Source organism: Molossus molossus, unplaced genomic scaffold, assembly GCF_014108415.1.
Source record: "Molossus molossus isolate mMolMol1 unplaced genomic scaffold, mMolMol1.p scaffold_m16_p_17, whole genome shotgun sequence".
NCBI classification, from domain to species: Eukaryota; Metazoa; Chordata; class Mammalia; order Chiroptera; family Molossidae; genus Molossus; species Molossus molossus.
Genome location: NW_023425352.1, coordinates 17,025,106 through 17,035,798, shown reverse-complemented (window position 1 = coordinate 17,035,798; position 10,693 = coordinate 17,025,106).

Sequence of the window (10,693 nt, the reverse complement as noted above, 5' to 3'; positions counted from 1 at the left end):
TCTGGGAAAGTCTTTATATGTCCATCGATTCTAAATGACAGCTTTGCAGGATAGAGTAATCTTGGTTGTAGGTTCTTGCTTTCCATGACTCTGAATATTTCTTGCCACTCCCTTCTGGCCTGCAAAGTTTCTTTTGAGAAATCAGCTGACAGCCTTATGGGAACTCCCTTGTAGATAACTAGCTGCGTTTCTCTTGCTGCTTTTAAGATTCTCTCTTTGTCTTGAACTTTTTGCATTTTGATGATGATGTGTCTTGGTGTGGGCCTCTTGGGGTTCATCTTGTTTGGGACTCTCTGTGTTTTCTGGACTTGTATGTCTGTTTCCTTCACCAAGTTAGGAAAGTTTTCTGCCATTATTGTTTCAAACAGGTTTTCGATTTCTTGTTCTCTCTCTTCTCCTTCTGGCACCCCCAAGATGCAAATGTTGGCACGCTTGAGATTGTCCCGGAGGCTCCTTACACTATCCTAATTTTTTTGGATTCTTTTTTCTTTTTGCTGTTCTGATTGGGCGTTTTTGCTTCCTTATATTCCAAATCGATGGTTTGCTTCTTGGATTTACGTACTCTATTATTGAAGCTGTGTAAATTATTCTTTATTTCAGTTAAAGCCTCCTTCATTTCTAACTGTGCATTGATCATTTCTGACTGGTCCTTTTTTATGCTCTTGAGGCCCTCACTGAGTTCATTGAGCATCCTTATAAGCAGCATTTTGAACTCAGCATCTGTTAGGTTGCTTATCTCCATTTCGCTTAGTTCGTTTATTGGGGTTTTGTTCTGTTCTTTCATTCCAGACCTGTTTCTTTGTCTCCTCATTTTGGCTGCCTCCCTGTGTTTGTTTCTGTGTATTACTTAATGAGCGGTATGGGGCTAGCTGAGACCAGATGCTGCTCGTTTGAAAAAATTTAGGAAAACCTGAAACAGGATCCAAGTCAGGCCAATGCTATGGTAAGCAAGTGGCAACAGCTTGGGTGGGCCTGAAAGTTGGGTGGGGCGGGGCGGGGCCTCAGGGAGTCAGCAGGGCGGGGCTACCAGTGTGAGCCAGGTTGCTGGAGTCCCTGATATGGCTTCTGTCTGCCGCCCCTGGGAAGGGCTCACCAAAGGAACAAAGGCCTCTGACAGCATGTTTGTCCCCGAGAAAGCCCCCTCTCCAGCCCTCGCTCCAGTGCCAAACAGCTCAGTTCTTCCCTGTATGTCTCTGTTGCCCCTCGAGCTGCCTCCCCTCCAGCTTAGAGGGAGAGAGTCCGATAAGTCCGTGCGCGGGCCCTTTAGGGAGCTGCCTGGGGCTCCAGCCGCCTCAGCCTCCCTGAGCCTCAGTTCCTGCTGGTTTCTCCAACCAGAAGTTATGGGGATTCTCTTCCTGGTACTGGAACCCTGAGCAGGGCACCTGGTGTGGGACGGGGACCCCTCAGTCCTCAGGAAGGACCTTCCCAGCCGAGGTGTCCTCCTGATTTTATCCGCCACACGTGGGTGTGGCACCAGCCCGTCCCCTCCGCCCTCCTACCAGTCTGGATGCGGCTGCTGCTTTAATTCCGTAGTTGTAGGACTGCCATTCAGCTGGATGTCAGGCGGTTCTGAATGGTGGTTGTTCTGTAGTTTTGTTGTAACTTGGATGTGGTTGTGGGAGGACACGATACCGCGTTTACCTACCCGCCGTCTTGACCGGAAGTCCTATCTCTATTTACATTTTTGATGCATCAGTTAAAAGAGTGAATAATTTACATCCCCGTGTAATAACTATGTATTGTGCCAGCTGGGTACTGGAAGTATCAGAGAACACTTTGTAAAGTATATGATTCTCTAACTACTATGCTATACACCTGAAACTAACACAAAATAATATTGAATGTGAACTATAATTGAAATATAAAATGAAAGAAAAAAGAGTGAATAGTTTAAACCTATCTCTATTGCCAGTCAAATGACTAAGTGGTAGCCAAAGAGAAGAACAGTACTATTTATTGAGTTACTATCACTGACGCCGTGGAAAATATTGAGCAGGGTCTTTCATGTCCACAATCCTAGTAGAAGTTCTCAATGACTCTGCAACTGCATTTTATGAAGAAATTAACTGAGGTACAAAGATAGGTTGCTCAAGTCAGGTGAGCTGGGGTTTAAACTCAGGCCTGTTGGACTCCTAAGCTAACTTTGGAATGTCCCACACTCCAGATGTCCCTGTAGCATAATTGTGTGCAGAGTGGACTCCTGATTTTACAGAAACTGATGAGCCTGTCTGAGGATTTAGTATCTTACCTTTATCCTCCTCCTCTGCTTAATGTTCTTTAATTAACCACTTATTGATTGCTACAGTCATTTACAAGGAGGGTAACCTGGAACTAGAGGAAGAAGTAAAAAAAGTCATTATAAATACATTTCAGGCATTGATAAGTCGGGGAGAGTGTGTGTGGCTGTGTTCTGAAGGGTTGAACTGTTAGCCCTGTGCTGACATTTACGCATTTGGATTTTGAGTGGCTTTCACCCCTGCCCAGGTTGTTGCCCCCCTGTCTCTCTCAGTTTCACAACTTGGTTGGGGCCAGGCATTGTGTACATTTTGGTCTCACTATGATGCTTCTTACCTGATGACCCTGCTTTATTCAGTGCACTCCGTAGGGAGAAGCTCTGCTGTGCACGTGCGGCATCAACGAGAAGGGGGATGGATAACCCATCATCTGGTTGATGACTGGTTAGCTAGACTTCAATAGGAAAGCACCACATGTCAGCAATGAGACTTTATTGCCCCTGTGGACATTAGAAATTAGTGGTTTATTACCCAACTCCATGAATATCCTTGAACTGTTTTTTGTGGGGTTTTATTTTTTGCTAAAGAATAAAAGAAAATATGTTTTTGGTAGTTCTTAATCAGACTGATTGCAGCAGTTTAAAGGGCATGCTGAGACAGTAATGCAGTTGAGTATAAAAGGCACTAAAGAAGTAACAAAATACCTCTTCGTGTTCTTCATACTCTTTTGCCTGCAAAGCACCACCCCTTGAAGGTGGAGAATGTGCAGTGGCACAGGTCTTCAACCAACATTTACTTAGAGCTTATATACCAAGACAAAATATGCTGTAAATTCCTTTATATGTGCACTCAAAAGCCCAGGGATGAAGTTGGCTGTTGTACAGAAAAGTGTGACTGTTGGAGGCTCTGTGATTGCCATGTGACAGGCTTCTATATACAGCCATTGTCAACTTCTTATTCAGAACTCTCTTGACCCTCTACCATCTCATCCTCATTCCAGATTCTTCCATCAGGGCACCCTTTCAAAACTTAAAGAATTGGCCTGGCCTGTGTGGCTCAGTGGGTTGAGTGTCGTCCCATGGACTGAGAGGCCCTTGTTCGATTCCTGGTCAGGGCACATGTCCAAGTTGCTGGCTTAATCCTCAGTAGGGGGCGTGCAGGAGGCAGCTGATTGATGTTTCTCTCTCATATTGATGTTTCTATCTCTCTCTCCCTAAAAAAATCAATGAATACATATTTAAGAAATCGTAAAGGGTTGTATTGTATGGTTGTAGGTCTTCTAATGATTCTCGTCTACTGGTTTGCGAGGAGCACACTGAGGCTGTGCCCTGCACGCTGGGTGCACAGGCGCAGTAGACACCTGCTATAGTTTAGTGAAGACAAAGTGTGGAGTGGAGTCAGAAAGCAGGTTGACTTAGAAGTCAAAACTAACTAAGATTCAGCTTCCTTATTTGCAAACGGGCATATTCATCACCATATTCATTCCAAAGACAGAATGAGGATTAGACATGAGAAAATATATTTTGATTATTAAAAATATGTCAGGGTGCTGTGTAAATGTGGGCCAGGTATGTGTTTGTATAATTAATTATTATCAAACTACGCAAAATCTTCTGAAGTCAAATATGTTTTTTATGTATCTTCTACTGCTACCATTACACGAAACATACACACTCACCAAATACGAAGTGTAGGGCTTTCATAATGAAAGGCTGAGCAATGCTACGTTAGATGTCTGTTAGCTTTGCGTCTATTTTTTGCCTTGTTTTGTTTTACTCTTAAAAACTGAAAGTCAATTTCATACACAAGTGTTACAATTCCATCAATCGTCCCTCCTTGCATTAGCTCTTGCAGCTCCTGAGGTCACCCGAGTAGGACAAATGTGGTTGACAGCTTAGAATCTAGAACCAAATGATCTTCAAGCCCTGGGTCATCCCCTCCTGACTCAGGTAAGTTAGTTTTATTTTCTGTAACCTCTCATCTATAACAAAAATGATGAGATAATTTGACCTCACAGGGTTGAACATGTTAAAACATTTGCGTCAGTGCCTGGCATGTAGGAAGTGCTGTGTTTGGGCTATTGTCTCTGTTGTTAGCAGTGGTACCTGAGTAATCCCTCCCTGTCTGCTTGGGCTTTCACACCACTATGTGGTGCAAGTGTGAAGACAAACTGATCCATCAGTCTGAGCATCATGTGCAAAACTGCGTGGGGTATAGCCCAACACTTGCGTCATTATTCTCAATGTGAAACAAATGGTTCCATTCACAATAATAGTAAAAACCATAGCTCTATTTGCAAATCACTGAATATGCGCTGGGCACTCTTTAGTTGCCATATATTAGTTTATGACCCATGTGCAAACTTTCAAGGGCAGTGTCTTGATCCTTATTTCACAGCTGAAGAAACTTCGATTCTGAGCAGTCAGTCAGTTACTCGAGCTGGTGTCGCTGGTATTCAATCCTGGGTGTTTCTGATTCCAGAGTTGTGCTTTTTCTTCCCACATCAAGTTTCTCACAGCCAAGTGAGATACAAAAATAGCCTCCCTCTTTAAGATGTTATAAAAGAGAAGTTAAAAGCCCAGGCTTGGAGACAGGCCCTTGTTCAGTCTTTTCTGTTATTTCCTGATAGTTTGAGAATGGACCCATTACAGAGTCTCTGAAAGTCTGTTTCCTCAGCTCTGTACATGGTTTTTGCCTCAACATTGTTCTTATAAGCATAAAATAAGGGAAATAAAAATGTATAACTATTGTGGAATTAAATCAACGTTTAACTGATGTTTTAAATAATGGTTATTATTTTGAGACCATTTTACAGAGGGACAAAGTCTCTCCTCTTGCAGTTAGAAATATGCAAATGGTCTTATAAGTAAAATGCAAGTGCCATGTTCATCTATAAAAAATTGAAGTCTTTTTTTTTTTTTTGTACGTGCCTTTAGTGGGAACCGAACCCGGGACTCTGTGGTCCGCAGGCCGACGCTCCCAAAATTGATTTGAATTAAAAAATTGATTTTTATTTTTCAAAGTAAAATCTTGGCTCATAAAATATCCGCATTTGAATTTATTTAACTGAAGTCTTGGTTATTTCATTGGATTTTATATATTTTGACCACCCAATCTCTTTGGTTTCTGCCTTGGGAAAGTAGGCAGGAGAAAGGATTGCTGTCTTGTTATGTCACTTTGAAAGGTGAAAAAGTGGGGCTCAAAGAGATGTGTGGTTCGACCAGTGTCACGGAGTTTGTGGGTGTGAGGGTCTGATCGCAAACCCAAGTCTACACAAAGTCACAACGAACTCATTCTGAGCTTCAGGGCTCATGCCTGTGCACGGGCTCACTGTGTTGATTCTTGTTTTAATTTTATTTTCAATGTTTACTTACTTGTTTAATGGAATGCTTTCTTTTCTGTAGTTCAAATTCCTTTCCTCCTACTCCCTTTGAATGTCTGGGACTTGTTAGTCTGTAGTGAAAACTACCTAAATCTGCAGTGATCCCTTCCAGAAGAAAATTCTTGTCTGCTTACAAGTCATCACACCAGTTTCTCTCATGAAGTATAACAGTGGTAGGTTGCAGGGGTTTTGTTTTTCAGCTTTCCTGAGATGTAATTGACATGTATGTAATACTGTGTATGTTTAAGGTATACACTGTAGTAACTTTATCTATCTATTTATTACAAATGGATTATCATGTCCATCACCTTACATGGTTACCTTTTTTTGTGTGGTGAGAACTTATAAAATTTACTTTTTTAGCAACTTTTAAATATATACTATGGTATTATTAACTACAGTCCTGATGCTGTACTTTACTTGTCTTCTAACTGGAAGTTTGTACATTTTGAGGACTTTCACATATTTCTCCCACATACCACCCCCCACATTGGGTAACCTGCTCTCTGTTTTGATGAGTTTTGTTTTTCTAAGATCCCACATCTAAGTGACATCATACAGTATCTGTCTTTGTCTGTATGACTTGTTTTAAATAATAGTGATTCCCCTATTCCTGTCTCAGGCAGTCAGAAAACATGCGGAGGAAATTATTTTGCTTTTAGTCCAAGGTGGGAAAAAGTAGTTTGTGTCCATGCAATTAAGAGTGCCGGGTCCCAAAACTTAGGAACTGTCAAACATCAACTCCTTCATTCTCATAACCTCTGGGAGTAAGTGACACACAGCACCACATGGAACAGTATTGCGATACTATCACTAAAATATTCATATGCATTTTGCTCCAGAAATATAGTTACACTTATAATAAGATAACAACTCTGCTGGGGATCCTACCTGAAAATATGTCCCTGACAAGTCAACACAGGCCAGTGATAAAGGGAGATCTAAATCACTCAGATTGGGGCAATTCATTTTCTTTGTTGTTGCAAACAATGGCGATACTGATATTTAATATGTTTTCTCTTTATTTAGGCAGATTACTTATTTTTAACTTCATAAATCTCATTATTCTAATATTAAAATAAATACAACATGAAAAAACATTTTACCTAAAATTCCACATTAATATTTTGACTACTTTCTATTCTCTGTTTACTGTTTTTCCCTCCACTCATCTAACTTTCTGTTTGGCTTTTTTTAAGTTATTATCCTTACATCCTAGATACTGATATACGCTGTGGAGAGCCCCTAACAGCTGACTCTCTGGCTTGGTTGAAGGGATGCAGAGGACCTTGACACATGATCTCAGCCACTGAAAGCCTCCTCCCTTCCTTAACTCAGGCCAACTTCAAAACAAAAATGTACAATTTCAAAACAAGGGCTGATACTTCTAGGCAGCACAGGGCACAAGGCTTTCGGAGGTGGCAAAGTCGGAGACAGCATTGCTGTGTGGAAAATATGTGTGGCACGGTGCCAGCAGGTGGACTTGAAAATGTCCTCAAAGATCAGTCGTGAAGAACATTTGATATGAAATAAGTCCACCATCTCATAGACAATACGAATTCTTGAAGATCCGTTAACCCTTTTGCTTCATTTTATCTGAAACGGTTTAATAAGGTTTAGAAGCTACATTTTCACTGTCGTTTTGACATCTGGAACAATGTTAAGTCTGTCCGAGGACAATAGGGCATTTTACTAGACATTTAAGGATATGATGATTATGTTTGGAATGGCTGACTCAGCACCATCCAGCAAGCTTATTTTACGTTAGGTTAGCTGATGGCAATCTAGGAAAAGTGTTTGCTTTGTCATCCCAAGTGGTAATAGGCAGGGACAGTGGGTGATTGGCAAAAAGAAAATGAAAGGCTGAAAGTAATTAATTAGCGATTAAATAATAGGCTTGAATGACAGAGGACTCTTGGATAGCAGTTAAGTGACTCTAATTTTCCATAGCCAGAGAGCAGAAAAAGGCCAGAAAGAAGCTCAGTATTTAATATCAAGAGCGGCAGAGCTTGGAAAAATTTGAAAGTTCAAACTCGCTAGCTCTGTGTCCAGGAAATGACACCGGTTGGAAAAGAGCAGCCTTCGAAGATGGGCCCAGAAACACGGAGATTGTTGCAGGTGGACTGCCGAAGTTTCCCGACCAGTGAACTCTCTGGGCCGGTCTGAATGGCTCACTCCTTCTCCCTCGTTTTTGCCTGAAGATGATCCTAAGGCCACTCTTAAAAAAAAAAAAAAAATGCACATGACTCACCTATTATAAGACCTCACTCTACATTTCCTTCTTGCTACCAGACCAAGAGCTAGAATTAAGTCACAGCATAAACTTACCAGGGGGTTCTGGACCGTCTGAAGAATAAAATTGCCATACTATGAAGTAATCCCCAAACCTAGACATTATTTGCCAACATGAATCAGTTCCATACTAATGGGACTGGGTTCTAAGTCTTCCGCAAAGAGGAGAAAGAGGCAGTTGGAAGATACATTTGAATAGGGAATAGTCCAGTGATTTGGTAGCTATTATAGGAGATACTGTATTTAATACCCTCAAAAGGACCAGAAGAAATTGTACTAATATGCTGCTTGGTGGGTACTTACAAGCTTGTTGAAAGTGATGGGCAACACCAAGTAAAGTAGAAATACCAGAGCTGCAGTGAGAGATGACAGAAGAATGTATCAAAGACTTTAGAAGAGGATTTATGCTAAAGTGTAGACAATAAGGCCAGAAAACCACCAGATCCCTGTGTTCTTCAGCAGGGCTTGAAGGACATTGTGTTGCCAAGGCTGAGAATTATTATGAAAGGGCTGGGAATAGGGCACCAGAGCTGTAGCTTTGAGATTGTTCTTGGTGACAGCAATGGGATGATAGACCCTGGAGTAATAGGGGTGATATAATTTGCTTTAAGAGTCAGGAGGAGCCCTGGCCAGTCTGCTAAGTGGTTAGAGCATCAGCCCGCAGACCAAAGAGTTGCAGGTTTGATTCTAGTCAAGGGCACATACCCTAGTTGGGGTCCTGCAGGAGACAACAAATCGATGTGTCTCTCTCACATCAATGTTTCTCTCTACCTCCCTTCCTCCCACTCTATCTGAAAATCAATGGAAACATATCCAAGGGTGAGGATGAAAAAAAAAAAAAAAAAGTCGAGGTTGGGGGGTGGGGGGAAGCAGACAATTATTATAACCAGCAACAAAACTGGAGTTGCAGTCAGAGGAGTTAGACCTACAGAGATTATAAAGATGCTTAATAGACTTCAATCCTCTTTGAAAGGCCCATTGTCAGTCAACAATAGTATTGCTTATTCTATACAAATAAAAGAAAACAACAATGAATAATTAGGAGACTACAGAAAACTTCCAAAATAAAAAGTAACAACCCTTTGCTCACTTTCTAGACCCAAGCCAGTTATCCTGAACTCTGAATGACCACAGGGCCAGGTCTCCAGGAAAGGGGGTTCCCACAACACCATGGCACATATAGGTGGAGTTAGGATACTCTCAGAACTTCCTCAAAGGAATGGACTGCCACTTGCCCAGGTGACCATACACTAGGGAAGTGGGTATATCCAAACATAGAAAATTGTTGAATCCAGCCCAGACCCCACATTAGTTCCTTGTAGAGTGTGGGGTAAGAACTATCATAAAGGGAAATTTAATGACAACCTCTTAAACTGATCCTCACCCTAGTCGAGATAAAAATTTAAACAGAACAGGCAGTGGGTGGTAAAGATGAGAGCCATCCTTAATAATTGAATGAATTCAGCTGTAGTGCTTCCCATTAGATCTCCTTTTTATTGCACCAGTCTGGCCCCTAATCTGGAAAAAATGTATTGGGCTCCCACAAACTCAACCAGGTGGTCGCCTCGATTCTGTTTTCAGTGGTGGTGAGTAATATCTTTGCTGGGGCAGATTAGCATGAACTCAGTATCAATGTGTTAAGGCCATGAATCTGCAATTCCCCATACCTGTCAGAAAGGAAACTCATCCATACAAAATGAACAATAGGATTAATTTGTAGCCTTTCCCAAGGGTATTGCTAACTTTATTGCTCTATATTATAACTCTGTCATAAAACAGTCCAAAAAGACCTTGGTCATCTTATGTCCAGAACACAACACAGTGCGCTGTATTGATGACATGGCACGATACTAGATGTTCAAGAAATGCCAGTGTTTTGGAGAATTTAGTAATGCGTACGTGCTCCAGAGAGGCAACTAATGTGACACAGACTGAAGGGCATTTCACATCGGTGACATTTTTAGGAGTTTAATAATGTGTGGTGTGCGAGAACATTGCTCCACAGTAAAGGACACATTATTAACAAACCTCATCTCCTTCCACAGTGAAAGAAGCAAAACACCTCATACGTAGGGCTCTCCAGGTTTTAGACGCAGCAAATTTTACTCCTGAGGAAATTGTAGCACCCCATATATCAGATGGCCCAAAGGCTGCCAACTTTGAGAGAGGCCCAGACCACAGAAAGGGGAAGCGGGGTTCGGCTGCAGGTCAGCAGCCCTGCCACTTGCCTCTGATGACCCAGTAGGGTCTACCTCATTGGAGGAGTCCAGAGGTCGTGTGGAATTTAGGAAAAACTCAAAATGGAGACTTGCAGGGTAGACCCCTAGAGTTCTGGATCAAGGTCATGCCAAATACAGTGTGGAGTTGTACACCTCTCTAAAGAGAGTATGTTAGTAGGCCTAAGTGGAAAAATGGGGCATAGTGAGATGAATTCTGTCCTCCCCCTCTGAACCCCTGGAGAGGAAGACAGAGCAGCAATGCATTGTGAGATGACGGGGCATGTCCAGGATCAGGCCTGTGAGCTGCACAAGCCATGCCTTTATAAGAACATGTTGCCCAGAACAAAAAGTCTATAAATTGCTATTTGTGGCTGATGCATGGCTAGGGTTGAACCGAGAAGTCCTCCTGGGCCGTTGAAGAGACAGACTAGTGTCACATGTTACTCAGAGGTCACATTCATTCTGCTGTCCCTCTCAGACGTCACTGACATGGCTTAGAGTTGGTCAAACTTCACATTTATAGAGAATTTTTCTTGCTTTCCTTAGGCTATTTCTTTTAAAATATG